Source organism: Neomonachus schauinslandi, chromosome 1, assembly GCF_002201575.2.
Source record: "Neomonachus schauinslandi chromosome 1, ASM220157v2, whole genome shotgun sequence".
NCBI classification, from domain to species: Eukaryota; Metazoa; Chordata; class Mammalia; order Carnivora; family Phocidae; genus Neomonachus; species Neomonachus schauinslandi.
In genome coordinates, this window is record NC_058403.1 from 42753135 (window position 1) to 42769169 (window position 16035).

The 16035-nt window shown below is 35.9% G+C and overlaps 1 non-coding gene across 1 annotated transcript; it reads right to left on the minus strand.

Moving 5' to 3' along the window:
* Nucleotides 1-417: 417 nt before the first annotated feature.
* LOC123326929 lies at nt 418-524 on the minus strand. Its single transcript, XR_006541400.1, has one exon. It is a non-coding gene; the product is annotated as a U6 spliceosomal RNA (small nuclear RNA).
* Nucleotides 525-16035: the final 15511 nt, after the last annotated feature.

Sequence of the window (16035 nt, forward strand, 5' to 3'; positions counted from 1 at the left end):
CAAATAAATAAATAAAATCTTTAAAAAAATAAAAATAAAAATAAAATAAAATTTAAAAAATATTTGTTTTCTTTCATAAATTTCACATATGAGTGAAATCATATGGTATTTGTCTTTCTCTGACTGATTTATTTCACTTAGCATTATACCCTCTAGGTCCATCCATATTGTTGCAAATGGCAAGATTTCATTCTTTTTTATGACTGAGTCATATAATATATGTGTGTGTGTATATCACATCTTCTTCATCTATTTATCTGTTCATGGACCCTTGGGCTGTTTCCATATCTTGGCTATTGTAAATAACACTGCAATAAATAGAAGAGGATATATATCTTCTTGAGTTAGTGTTTTTCTTTTCTTTGGATAAATATCCGGTAATGGAATTACTGGATCATATGGAAATTCTATTTTTAGAAAAATTTGGAACACTTCATGAATTTGCATGTCATCCTTGTGCAAGGGCCATGCTAATATTCTCTGCATTGTTCCAATTTTAGAATATGTGCTGCTGCAGCAAGCACTGTTGGTTTCTTTTCAAAAATTCTTTACCTCCCAAGAAATGTTTGAGCTGCATTGTTTCCCTACATATTGGTCACATTCTTTCTTAGCTTTCATCTTTAGTCTCCCTTTCTTCTGTACTCTGGGAGAATTTCGCTTACCATCACTGATTTAATTTTCCATAGTAGTAATTCTCCTTATTACTGTATACTTTTTTTTTTTTGATCTGTTAGTCCGTTATTGAAGTTTATTTTTTCCTTTGCACTGTTTTTTAAAATTTTGGACTGTTTTCTTTTCAATATAAACTGTCCCTCCTCACCCTTCTGCCAAGGCATTATATAATAACTTCCTAATTAAGCTTATACTATAATAACTTCCTAATTAAGCTTATACTAAAGGTTCTCTTCTCTTTTCTTTCATTATTTTTTAAAATAAATTCTATACGGGGCGCCTGGGTGGCTCAGTTGGTTAAGCGACTGCCTTCGGCTCAGGTCATGATCCTGGAGTCCCGGGATCGAGTCCCACATCGGGCTCCCTGCTCAGCAGGGGGTCTGCTTCTCCCTCTGCCCTCTTCCCTCTCGTGCTCTCTGTCTCTCATTCTCTCTCTCTCAAATAAATAAATAAAATCTATAAAAAATAAATAAATAAATAAATTCTATACAAAATTTAACAGCTGTTCATAGCTGCTGGTGGTAATAGTGGTGTTACTATTTTTTTATTGGTTCATTATGTTTTGGAAGAGGGAACTTTTGTGATTCAGCTTTGTCATTTTCAATGAGAATTCATCAAACTGTAATTTATTCTTTGGTCATTTAACTTTTATGATTACAGATTAAGTTTTGTCACTGCCAAACTATCAGTGACTTCTCATTTCACAGTAATGGAATTCAATCCAAATCTCCTTCTAAATAAATCTATAGTATGGCTACACCCCAATTTACAAACTTGTTGCCTTCTCATACTCTGCACAGAGCCTGTGGTCTAACCATAAAACTATTACCTGTTACCTAAGATCATCCCATGAATTTATCCCCCTACTAGTTTGTGCAGATTATTACCCACACCTGAAATATACCACCTGTCTCTACCTCTCATCAACTTTTAAAATCGACAAACATTTATCTCAAAGATACATCCTTCAAAACCTTTTTCTGATTCTTCCACTCAAGCGTCTTTGTGCTTCTGAGACTTTTCATGTGTCATATATTATGGTTGTCTGTGAGATCTATTAGCCTTACTACCACAGGAAAATTTTCTTATGGAGAAGGTTATTTGTAGATCCTATCTGTCTTCAGAAAAAAAAAAAAAGGTAGAATCAACACTATGGTAGTTTTTCAATAAATATTTGTGGCATGTAAAAGAACTTTTTTTTTGTCTTCAGATATTTCAGTGACTTCCCAAGGCCTACTAAATAAAGATAAATCCTTAATATAGTATTAACTGTTCTCCCCTTCTTCTTTCCTGGTAGTCAGTGTTCAACCATGATTTACTTTTTTTTTTTTTATTTGCTCATTACTAATACTCAGACAAATTATGAGAAACTTGGCTGTTTCTAGAACACCCCACATTTTCCCATTTTCATGCATTTACTCATGTGTCCTTATCTTAGAACATCTTAACAGTTGAAAAAAAAAATGATTCCATTATTTAATGGAAGATTAATTTAATCTTATTTTAGATTTAATATGAGATTAAATCATTCTTCATTTATAGCTTTTTTACCTCAGTCTTGAGTAATCCTTCCTTTTCAATTTCCTATGGTTTTTCATTCATAATATACATCATATTTTGAATTATATTACTATCAATTCAGTCTACTGTTTAATTTCTACTCTATTATAAGCATAAGTGATGGAACTGAGTTTTTTCACTTTTATAACCCTCCCAGAACACGATTCATGGTTTTGCATATATGAAAGATATCAACTGCTTTTTTAATTTATTTTGATTATAGAAGAAATATATGAATGATGGCAAAACAATGCTATTCTAATACCAACATTCTGAATGTTAAAATTGAAATATAGTAATTAAATTAATTACCTAGGATTTTAAAAGTCTGATGGATATAATATGAACTGCACAAAAGGTGATATTTCTATAGGCTCATATACTATTCTTTCATCCTTTTAAGTAGAGAAGCTTTTAAATAGTCTATAGTACATTGCATCTGGTTAAGTGTTGCTTTATAACTGCAAAGCTCTATAGCAATGTCTTTGGAAAGCTCTAGTTCTTGTACTAACTATATCAAATAGATTCTTCTGTGTTCAGTTCAGTGCAAGATTCTAATGCTACCAATTTCCCATGGCATGGACATGGAAGAGTAGTTAAGGACATACATGCCTTTTATTAATCATCCACAGGATGAATCTTGTTAGGTTAAAACACTAATTTTTTCCATTACTAGTCTACACTAGTTTTAACCTTTTTATCTTTTAGTGCCCAAACAGTTGGAAGACAAAAGCCTTCCTTCCGTCATAAAGGAACGAAAGTTCTTATCATAGCCCAGCAAGTGTAGTCTTCAAAAGGATATTTTTCCCCTATTCCAGTCATCATAAACACCATAAAACTCTACGAGGGGTGTGGATTTTATATACATAAAATCCCTATATATATAAATCCATATATATAATGTATATAGAGAAATATAATAGAGTAGTAATAATGGAGACAATAAAGACATAATAGAGTAGTAATTCCAAATGATTTAATTTGTATATTTTGTTGTTGCTGATTAACCATACAAACTGCTATTTGAAGTACACAGGTATTGTGCATTTTATATTTTTGTCATTGCTATTGATTCCCCAAAGTAAACTCTTCCTATGTAATAGTCCTATTCATCTTTGCATTTTCAGAACATGAGTAATATATGGTTTATAGTGTTGGAGACAGTTTTATGGAGAGTTTTATAATATATGTGAAAATCTTCACATATGCTATAGGTCATCCTGAGGAATTCTATCAACACACCTACATCATAAAGGCACCAACAAATGGTAAGTCAAAGGGAGAAGGAACTGGGAGCAGACACACTCTTTTTTGCAACAAATCTTCCTACTTTTGAACACATTTATTCTCACAGAGAAACCTCAAAACTAATGAATAAGGAGTGACCAACTTCAGAAACCAGTAAAATACTGCAGAGAATTATTCTCCAACTGCATATATTAGAGATCACTTTTTGGAACTTATAAGGGGATTTTTCTAAAGGAAAATTCAGATTTAGTAAATTTGCCAAGTCAAGCTTCCATTACAATATATTTAACATTATATAGAAACCAAAAAGCCTGAAAAGTTAAAGGATAGAAAAATTTTTGTTATTAATAAAATAAAGTGTAAATAATTACTGAGAGGAAAAGAATAAATTGGAGAGAAGGTCATGATCATTGCAAACAGGACAATTTGCTCATGAGTCACACAGGGCAGAGGGACTCTGAGCTAGCTACTCATGCCCTTCTAAAACAAACAAACAATAACAAGAAAAGTGTTTGAGACTTAAAAATAAATTATGTTCTCTAGAATACAAAAAAAGCAGTTTAATTACCAAAATAATGTAAAATATGAAAGGGCTACAAAAAGTAACATGATAGAAAATGCATTACTTTCATTTTTTAAGCACATCAGTATATATATATTTTTTAAAGATTTATTTATTTATTTGAAAGAGAGAGTACGAGCCTGGGGCAGGGCAGAGGGAGAGAAAGAATCTCCAGCAGACTCCCCACTGAGCACAGAGCCTGACACAGGGCTCCATCCCAGGACCCTGAGATCATGACGTGAGCCAAAATCAAGTCAGTCACTTAACTGACTGAGCTACCCAGGAACCCCAAGCACAACAAGTATATTTGAAAACCAACTTTAATTTTGTTGTTCCTACTTGGAGAAAATTTCTGAATATGCAAAATGGTGGCCAAAAAGTTAATAAACTGGAATGTAATTTTACCTGTAGTCAAATGATCAGAAGCAAAATTACAAAAATAGTTTTAATATTTTCTAGCAGAAATATCCTTAATTTGTAATATAGGTTTATTTGATATGCTTAATTTGGAGGGATGCTTCCAATTGTTAGTACTTTGGGCCTATGAAGTTTTAAAAAGAGGTGGGCTGTTAGTTTTTTTCAATGTAGGTGTATACATGAACTTAATTGTTCTTCAACAATCTTTTTGTCACCACCAGTGAGCATCTACTATACAAGAGCCACTAAACAACCAAGTAGACAGAGTGCTTCAGCTACTTCCCATCAGCCATCTGTCATTGACCCCCAGGCTGGTACATGGGTTCATGAATGCAGTTTTGGGAACAGAACTGGAGGATGTGCATAGCCCTAAGGGCCTAGTCACCAAGTCTTATCTAACTAAACTACTCTCTGATGTCACACATGCCAACAACAAAGACTAACAGCAAACTCCCAGTTCAGTTTCTCAAAGAGATCAAGGTGTCATTTGCTAATGAGTTAATTATATTGGATCCTTTCCACAAGGGAAGGGGCAGTGATTCATTTTGGCTGAAATTAATACATTCTAGGTATGGATTTGACTTTCCTTCCCACAGTTCTTCTGACAGTACAACAATCTGAGAGCTTACAGAGTATTTCATCTCTGACAAGGGGTCTTACATAACATAACTACAGAGCAAGGAAACTTTTTTAGAAGGGAGGTATGGTGTTACATACATGAGCATGGGATCTACTTTGACCACATGCTATCTCTCCAAGAAGCTGCCGTCTGAGAGAGCAATAAAACAGCCCTTGAAGACACGGCTGTTGTGCCAGGTTGGAGATTAGATTCCTTGAGAGGATCTGTTGCTATCATCAATGGCAACTGTATGGTGCTGTGTCCCCAGAGGTAGAGTACATGGTCTGGTAGCTGAAGGTTTAAAGTGGAAGAGGTTCTGCTGACCATTACGCCTTGTGATGCACTGTCAGTGGAGGTGGGTGCTGCTTCTCGCCCTTGCATTCTGGACTAAGAAGATTTAAAGGTTCTATTTCCCAGAGGGAATCTCTTCCATCAGTGACAGATCAAGAATTAAACTTTATGCTATGGCTGCCACCCAATTAATTGGACTCTGTGCCAAGGGACCAGCAGGCAAGGAAAGGAGACATTACCCTGGAAGATTATCGACTGACCATCAGGAGGAAGCACAGTTGCTGCTCCCCAGCAGGACAGAAAGGAATACGCTTGGCATGGAGGCAGTGGTGTGCCAGGGTAGGCTCTACAAACCTAACAGAGCCTGTTGTCTGCCTCTCTTCCCAATTCCTTGTTCAGTTACGCAGTACCGAGAGCCTGAAACCAGCCATGGTTGGAATATCTCACTATAGAAATCAGAAAATGCTTTAAAGCAGGGCTTTTATTTTCTTTCTTCCAGAGAGCTAGTTGTTAAACATTTGCCAGGACATTGTTCATCTAAGTGAGCTTCAGAGCCATCTCTTGGTATTCCCTTCACCAATTCTAATTTAAATTTAAATTACTGAGTGCAAAGTCAAAACATGAGAAGGGGTTGATGATCAGGCACCGCAAAGATGAGAGTCCAGGTCACTCCACCAGGTAAGCCACTTAGATGGCCCTGCTGATCTAGATTAGATTCAGGAGGAATTTAAATTTGATATCAGAGGGAAAAGATAATAATTATCTTGAAAGCAGCCAAACCAGTGAAGACTATAGGTTTTTCCACTAACTTTTTTTTAAGTTTTTCCAGAAAAAGAGACTGCCCAAAATGCCTTGAAGATGCCTTCCCAGATGTATTGAATTTATTATACTACGAGTCGATTCAAGAAGTATAAAATGTAGGCTGTAGTGAATATTGTCATGTTCCACCTAGATTCCCCTTCAGGACCAAGGCACTCATGTCCCAGCTGCTGGGATTATTGGCTACTGAGGGCATACAACTGAGTCCGTCCATGGGAATTATTCGTGATCTAAGGTAAGCCTTCTCTCCAGGTCCATCCCACATTCAGAGACTATCATCTAATTCCAATAAGTCTTCACTGAATTTTACCATTAAAACCATCCTTTTGCCTTAAATAAAGTTTTTTTTGTTTTGTTTTTTTGGCTAGATGTTAAGCAGTGTCTATTAGGACAGAGTATGCGACTAAAAGGAGCTTCTGGATGAGATTGTAAGGTTCTGGTGAACGTGGGTGGGTGGGTGGGTGTGTGCGCGCGCGTGGACATGCGCATGAGCACGCATACACATCTCAACTGCTTTTTAATAAATGGTTAAATTCATTTAAAGAATCAGTCTTCTATTTGCTTTCTTTTAATATGTTACCTGGTAGTGATATCGTAGGAGAGAAGTTATCTCTTCCTCATTTATCTTTAATTATTGAAGCTTACTGATAGCTATAAAACTAACATGATTAGTGCAAATGCCATATTAGCTTGGTCATTTTGCCACACTTGATTTCTTCCTTGAAAATACTAACTGAAATCTAAGCCCAGCAGCAAACAAGTCATAAACTGTGTTAAATCATTACCTTCACAACTGTTGTCATCCACATCCATGCAAAATGAGCATTCCTTCTTGGCCTGGGCATAGGCCAAGAAGGAATGCTCCTTTGAGGGCAAGAAAGGGAGATTAGTTGGCTGCATTATTTCTTTCATGATAATTACTATAAAGATCTTGCAATTAAGAAATTAATTTAATTGGCCATATGTAGAAGGTTAGGAGATGGAATGTACTGTCTGTCTTCCTTTTATCTCCTAAATAATTCAGAATCAAGGTCTATATACTATCCCTGCTAGATTTTCTACCTCAGTTCCAGATCTCTTGGCAAAAGTGCTCAAAAAGAAACTGCTACATATCTATAATAATCATCATATAAAGGCACTGTACAATCGAATCCCATACAGAATAAAAAAATTATGAAATGAAGATTATTTTTAAATCACATCCCCCACTTACCTTGACAAACATTCTGCTCAGATCTTCATACTAAAACTTATTTTTTGGTTTCACTGTTTTATGGTTTAATCAAAATACTTATTAATATTTGGGGAATGATCATTGTGAAACTGTATATTGTTTAACCAAGCATAAAACAAACATGTACTAAAGATGGGGAAAAAAAATAAGCAAAAACCTTCTTGGTTCCTTACAACTACTCTTTATTTGTTGTCATAGGGAATTCTTCCATAATTCCTAGCATTACCTCTGTTTATATTAGTTTTGAGTTTAACTTTTCCAGATAGCATAAATTAACTTACTATATAGCTATCTGTGTTGGTTGTAAAGGACCCAGGAATGAAAAGACATCATCAGTTTCCTTGTTTACAGTTAGGAAAAAAATTACATGTAAAATAACATACAGAGTAAAACAATATCAATGCATATTATTTACTGCATGGTTACTTTGTCCTACTTTTCTTATGTATATTTCATATGTCATATCAATTTAGAGAAATAACAATAATTTGTATTTGGAATAAAAGGGCTCATAGAAGTTAAGTAAATTTTTCTGTCACAAAGTCAAATTTTGAATCAGATATATGACCATATTGAATTTTTTTCATCATCTTATGACTCAACAAGAAAGTGTGTATTTTTGTAACACAGTATAAAAAAGAAATATAAAGGAATTGAACTGAACATCTGCATAGTTTTTAGCATTTTCCATATATTTACATCTTACTTATTTAAAATAATCAGAATCAAGGTTCATTATGAATAGGAATCACTATTTAAATTAAAAAATATTCATTGATGATTTGCCAATTCCAGGACATTTGGAGTTTTTTAAAAATGGAATACTTATTATTTGTAGGGTGGTGAAATTACATATGATTTCAAATCTAGATATATATTAAAATATATGTAAAACAGCAAAAATGAAAAACTTAGTGTTTTAAAAATTCATTTAAAGTAATATTTAATAATATAACTATTCATAAACTGAGAGCATCACAGGGGAATTGAGGCATTGGCAACTAGGAAGAATTCACTGGGAGCATTGCTCACCTAAACTTTGATAAGTGAGAAGTTTGCCAGCTAAGCAAGCAGAGAGAAAACACCAGTATAAAGAATATTTGGAAAGATGGTTTTGTAAGAAGGAATTCAGTTGGTTCAAGACACTAAAAAAGCCCCTTGTAGGGGGGAGTACAACAAGTAAAGGGTAGATGGATACACTAAGACAATGAATTGTTTCCCTTAGGTAACCTGTGATTTCTACTAAGAAGTGCATGTCAAATTGGCCCCATCTTTTAACCCAAATAAATGGTAACATGGTGACATTTTAGGCTAGTAGTTCTCATATATTAGAGGCGAAGAGTCTTCCCTGACCTCCACACACATTTAAGAATTCAGGACTCTGAACAGTAGAAAGAAAAGGCTAACTGGCTGTGGGCCTTGGGATCCAAGCAACATCAAAAAAGTGAGTTTGGGCGGGGGGGTGGGTTGTACCTCACATATCCTAGATTTGGAGCTGAAGAACCCCGCAATCTAGAAACACCAGTGAATACAGGCACAAGAAACCACTTTCCAGCAGGTTAGAATCTAATAACTGACAGATATTGGAATCCTGAGGCTGCTACAATTATAATGCAGATGGACTCCTACCCTGACATATGTCATATGACATAAAAAATGACCTGAGGCAGGGACTGACTCCACTTCAGATGGGAAGGGGTTGGGTCATGGTGTTACTGATTCCAGGAGGAAGTGGACTTGCTGACTCCCAGCCTACTGACCTGGGGGCCTGAGTGGCCACTTAACTACCCATGTGCTCTTCTCCCTGTACAGTACTTTTTCCCTAGGACTTAAATACCACCACCACCACTTCTCTTATGACTTGCCCCAATTCTCACCTGTTCCATTTCTTCTTTCTGACAATCCTTCATGTCATTCCAGGGAATACAGCCCCGGGTCATTTAACTCAATTTTCCTTCCCACCTCCATTTAGCAAGGTATTCATTTAGGTCAAAACACGTGGTCAAGTTTACTCTCATTCCAAACTTACTCCATTTCTGCTATGAATACTCCAAATATATACTCGATTGCTGAGCCCTCTCCTTTTCCTTGTGTTAACTTTAAAAAATAAAACTGTCAATTATTTTACCAGCAAAAATGTGTTACTCAAGAATAGCAGAGAATTGGCAAGCCTGCACAAGCAAGCTACAGCAAAACCATAGGCAAGTCCAGAAAACGATGGGAAAGTTCTTTTATACAGGAAAGGTGGGGGAGCTGTAAAGACTTTTATAAACAAAAGTCCTTGGGAATAATCTTGGAGTTTGAAATATACTTGCTTTTCATTGGCTCAGTTGTGACAGTCTTTCATTGGCTGGGCTGTTGCCAGGGGAGGAGAAAAACCTTTCTTCCTATTGCTGGGATAGTAAAGTAGTAGCTAGAATAGCGCAGTCTTGCAAAGTCCATTTCTTCCTGTTGGGTCTGCAATTGAGGACCAGCGCTATGACGCGAGAGCTCCCCCTGCTGGCCTCCTGGCTCCATTTTTAAATGAAGTTTTCTTAATTTTCCCACGTGAGACCTCTGTTGCTGTAAATGAACAAAATAGCACACTCTCAGAAATGAGACACCTTATATGTCAGACAACTATGCTTGTGTTTGAAGATGAAGTTCTCGCATCAACAGCCTGCCTGCATCTGTTGAGCCTGCAGTGATGTCAGCGAAGGGTCTTTCTTAGATGGTCCAGATCACTCCATCCTTCAGAACAAGGGAGGACATCTAGCTTACTCTAATTTCCTGCTATGTCACAATCACTTAGCAGCTGCATGTGCATGGACATTTTACCTTTCTGAAACTGTTTCTTTTTTGATAAAATGGTCACAATAACATTTTTTTCTCATAAATTGGTAACATTTTTGTTTAAAAATTCTTTCAAAATCACCAAGATGAATCCCTCCCTCTTCAATCATTGCATCACCGTTAATTTAACCATAGCCAAAGAGTGGAGAGAGCACAGTGCCTCAGGAGGATATTACACTGGGGGAAAGTGATACAGCAAGGAGGAGGTGGGAGAGAGATTTCATAGTCATGGATAAGGAACCATAAAGAAGGAATATTTAGGGCACACAAGGCGCAAGATTCCCAACTAGAAAGGAGATCTAAAAGAGGTTCTGTTGTCCTAATGACATCTTCGGGTCAAGAAATGGAGACATATCATGGGAGGCCTCAAGGGGACCCCTCCAGCATCTTTCATATTTAACATCTTTAGATTTACATTTGTTGTTGCTTTCTCTATTCTTACTAATCTGACCTCACTTCATACCTCACAAAACATCAGAGGTAACGTCTTCTAGAAGACTGTCTTGGAATTCCCAAATTGTGCTGTGTGCCACTCCTCTTGACTCCGATATCCTCTTGACTCCAATCATATTTCTAGCCATAATATATTGAAATCATCAATAAATCTGTCAGTTATTTTCACAAAAGAGACCATGTGTGTTCTTCCCTGGCCTCTAAGAGCCCCGGAGAGTGCCTTGCTGCCTGGCTCATAGTAGGTTGTTTTTAATATAAATAGAACTGAAATTAATTCCCCTAATCTTTTGTATATATTTACATGCCCAGCCTTTTGTCTTCAAGCCTCCAAATGCTACTATCTTATTATTCAAATCCTATCTCCAATTCAAGTTATATTTTTCAGATTCTTCTATCCATTTTTCAGACATTGATTCCTTTGTTAAAATTAAAATTAAAGGCCAGAGTTAAGAATTCTCTGAGCAGACAAAACAGTTTAAATCATGCAAGCAAAACTAAATCTAGCTTATTTCATGCACATAGTGAAACTTAGGTTATTTCTTGTAAACACCTTTGTTAATCATAAAAGAAACTTAAGTCATCTTCCTAAAAACGGTATAAGGTAATCACTTTTAACCAATCTCATGTCATCTGGAAACCCCAAACCATTACCTCATTTTCATTTTATAAGCCCTCCCGTAATGTCATGTACCTAAGCTATATACCAGTTTTATTTATTTATTTTTTAAAGATTTTATTTATTTATTTATTTGAGAGAGAGAATGAGGTAGAGAGAGAGAGCATGAGAGGGGGGAGGGTCACAGGGAGAAGCAGACTCTCCACTGAGCAGGGAGCCCGATGCGGGACTCGATTCCGGGACTCCAGGATCATGACCTGAGCTGAAGGCAGTCGCTTAACCAACTGAGCCACCCAGGCACCCCGCTATATACCAGTTTTAAATTTGAAAGTTCCCAGTTTGTGAACTGTTCATATATGCACTATAAACTCTCACTCAATACTATTAATTCATTTGGTGGTTTTAATATTGCTATTTCTGAATTTTTGGCAACTTTAATCAGCAAATTTTTTCCCAAGGACCTTGTCCGTGGCCTTGCTTTGTGCAGACTTACCTCAGGTCTTATCTATAGGGGACCTATCTATAAGAAACTTGTTTGACCCCCAAGTAAGAAGAACTTTATCTTATTTTCCCATTGCTTTCTCCCTCCCCATTTCAATGTATTAGCTCAATTTTATCTTATAGTTCTAAGAGAAGTCTAGTTTTGTTTTAAAACTGTGAGACCACTGAAAAGGCATGAAGTTAGAAGAATTTGAATTGCATCTTAGCTCTGCCATTAACTAGCCTCTAGGCTTAACCAAGTCACATGATTTTTGTAAAATTAATTCCCCTTATATTAAAAGCATATAAACACTACCTAAATATGTTATATTGTACTCATATTTTTATGTAATATTATATATTTAAGATACAAAAACAATAACTAGAGCTTAAACAAGTTTATTTATTTGACACTCTTTTAAGAAGTGTGGGGATTGGAAACAATATTTAACAGAGTAAAAAGTAGTATAAAATCAAAACATGTGTTCTGCTACTATAGTAAAATATGTTAACAACATCTAGTCACTCCTTGTCCCGGAAGAATGTGTAATGTATTTGTTAGAATATGCAATACAATTCTGTATGTATAGTCTATAAATTTCAAACTATAAGCATGAAAAAATATATTGCAAAAAAAGATTGATTAGTGAAATGGTCTTATTTTTTATCAGTTCTCGAGGGAGAGACTACGCTTGCTGTAATATCAAACACTGATTATGATTGATAGAGCCCTCGCTGTGCTAATAACTTTATAGAAAGGGACTTGTCATACTAACCATTAGAATCTAAAATGCCTTTGGGGAGCCTGGGTGGCTCAGTTGTTAAGCGTCTGCCTTCGGATCGGGTCATGATCCCAGGGTCCTGGGATCGAGCCCGGCGTCGGGCTCCCTGCTCGGCGGGGAGGCTGCTTCTCCCTCTGCCACTCCCCCTGCTTGTGTTCCCTCTCTTGCTGTGACTCTCTCTGTCAAATAAATAAATAAAATCTTTAAAAAAATAAAAAATTAAAAATTAAAATAAAATGCCTTCTTCACTTTCCATCTCATCTTCCCACTTCCATAATTCAATCAACTGTGTTTTCTATGATCACATATTTAACTTCCCCTGTTTATTTTAATATATATTCATAATACATAAAAATCATGCCACTAAATTGGAAACTGTTCAGAATTATATAATTTATTGCTAAATGATTTTTCATTATTCTTGATTTCTACAGGATATGACATGCTGCTATTGCTAGTGCTAGTATTGCTTTTTAACTAATAGTTACAGGTTTTAACTAATCTGCAACTTCACTTGGGAAAATGAAGAGAATAGTACTAGTCTATTACTTCTGAGACTAAAATATCTTAACAAGATTATTCTATTTCTTAAAAATGTAGTTCAGTGTCATAAATATCATATCCTATACTATAATACTATAAAACACCAAGGTCAAATCAATCACGTCAAATCAAACACAAAAATTAAAAAAAAAACAAACTATGTGTGTGTACGTAATAGTTTCATTTTGACAATATAGTAAAGACTTAATATAAAAATTGGAGAAAATTCCTTTTTGAATTGGTATAAACCCTGGATTATAGTTTTTTTTTTTTAATGAAATTTTAATTTAAGACTATCAAGTTTCTTCTGTACGTCTTGGGAAGAATCCTTACTTTGTAGAGTCTCTTGGCGAAACTGTTTTACTGCTTAGATAAGAACTATTTAAGATTAGCATTTCAATTATTTGACAGCAAATGTGAGCTTCAAAAGTGCTTTAAGAGCTCTAAAACACTTATTATCTTAAGTAGTTTGAAATAGTATTTCACTTTATGTATACTATTAATTTGATTAACAAATCCTTTCCTAATAGAGCTCATAGAGATAAATGTCAGCCTAAAACAAGGGTGAAGGGCTATAAAAATTAGACCAATGCCAACTTAAAATCAGACCTTACTGTTGTTCCTCCTTACACCCACATGGAAATGCTCAATCTCCTGGCACCCCGAGCTACTCTGAGAGTGGTATGAAGTAAATGCAAGATTATTCTTAAATTACAAATCTACAGTGTATTACTTTAATATATCTTAAATACTTGTATAATAAAATAAAGGAATTTTATACCTTAAAGAGTGATATTCCTACAGTTCTGAAGTTAGGAAGAGAAAGGGAAAATATTTATTTAGCAGCAAATTGACACAAGAGAAAACTGACATTCGTTTTGAAATGTAAGCAAAGGCAAGACCCACATATTTCAAATGAAGCTCTACAATTTAATGTATTAGATTTTGAAACTGTCATTAGTATTTTATTTTTTATTTTATTTTTTATTTTATTTTATTTATTTGAGAGAGAGACAGAGATAGCGAGAGAGAGTGAGAACGAGAGGCAGAAGCAGGCTCCCCACTGAGCAAGGAGTCAGGTGCGGGGCTCAATTCCAGGACCCTGGGAGCATGACCTGAGCCGAAGGCAGCCGCTTAACTGACTGAGCCACCCAGGCTCCCCTGTCATTAGTATTTTAAATATAACACAGTGAGATTGTGATGTCATGGGAAAAAATTAACATCTCTACAAACAAGCCATGTTTATTGACTCAAATTGTTGCCTGTTGCCGGGCATACCTAATTTCCATGATAATAAAAGCAAGGATGTCACTTTCTGCAATAGTGACGGGGTTTTGGAATGTCGGTGAGTTTCGGTAGAGTGGAATCCGGAGCCGATGACCAAGAAGGAATTCTTGAGACGTCTTTGGAACAAAATGGTGGTTTATTAAAGCACGGAGACAGGACCCGTGGGCAGAAAGAGCTGCTGCACTGGAGTTGTGGGGGGTGGCTGATTATATACTATGGGGTTGGGGGAAGTAAGGAAAAAGAGAGGTTTCGAGAAAGATTTTTCATATGTTAAAGAAGATTCACAGGATACCGGAGGGCTTACCATTGTCAAGTTAAGGTTGTTTTCCCTCTAGCAAGGCATTAACATGATGATAGTTGGGAACTTCCTGGAGGAACATTACACTTTGCCTGCTTCAAGTATCTGTCAATGCGCTGCAGGTTATAAGGACATTTAATTGTATCTACATTCCCTTCTGGAAGCTAGGCCATTGATAGAAATGCTTTGTTCTTATAAATTGCTAAGACATTTGTAAACTGAGGGAGACTCAGGTCTTGCAGGATTATGATCTCTACAAGTTAACTGTTTTTCCTTTCCTTAGCTTTAGGGCAACCAGGAGTACAGGAAGAATGTCACATATATCCCACGGCAGGGGCGTGGGGGGGTGGGGGGGGTGGTTGTGGGGTTTCAGCTTCTGCTTTGTCCTCAGCTTGCCTTCCGTTTCCTCATCAATAGGATGCTTAGATTGGTCTTATCTCAGGAAGATTCATGCAGCATGGCAGAAGAGTGAGACTTTCCTATCTTGGGGTTTCCCCAAGCAACCTACTATCTAATTTGTAGAATAGATAAAGTGTTGAGGATATAGATCTAAAAGATTTATTAACTATCCAGAACTGACAGAGTCAGTGGGAGAAGTAACTTGTCAGCAGAAGTAACAAGTCTTCAGATCTCCAGATGCCCTTAAACTAGTTTGTTTAGCTATCTATAATTATATAAATTACCAAACACCTTTTCCTTCATGTCCTCTTTTGACTCATTCAGGTTTCTGGTCAGTTCTGAAGCCTGGGTGAAATATGTACCACCCAGGGGAATTCCATAGTGCTAGTTATCTCAATGCCCAATTTATACCTACATACCCACTTTCTTGTATTACCAAGGCACTTTCTTGATAATAAACCCTAGGTACTTATTTCTTAAATAGTATTTAAACCTCAACATGATAAGATATTTTGTTAATTTTATTTCTCATCATCTTACACACCATCAGTTTTTATATGATTATTGAATTTTGAGAGGTATAATTGGACTTGCATTTTATCTGAATCAAAACACTAATGTTCTGTGTTATAACCAGATGACTCTGTAATCTTTCACACTCCGAAGAGGTCGCTGTTGTGATTAACCTAGACACTGGGCACTGTTCCACAGGATGTGGCTTTCTTCATATGAAATTGCTAAAGTCTTTAAACTGTGTGTGATAAAAATTGAGTGAATTACCTCTGAACTTACAATTAAGTATGTGACAGTTGATTTAAACTTCTTCCTTCAGGAGAAGGGCTCATAGGTGATACTGCATGACTTATACATTTAAGTAGATATGTTATGGATTAACTGTGATTATACAGTTTTTAAAACCATAA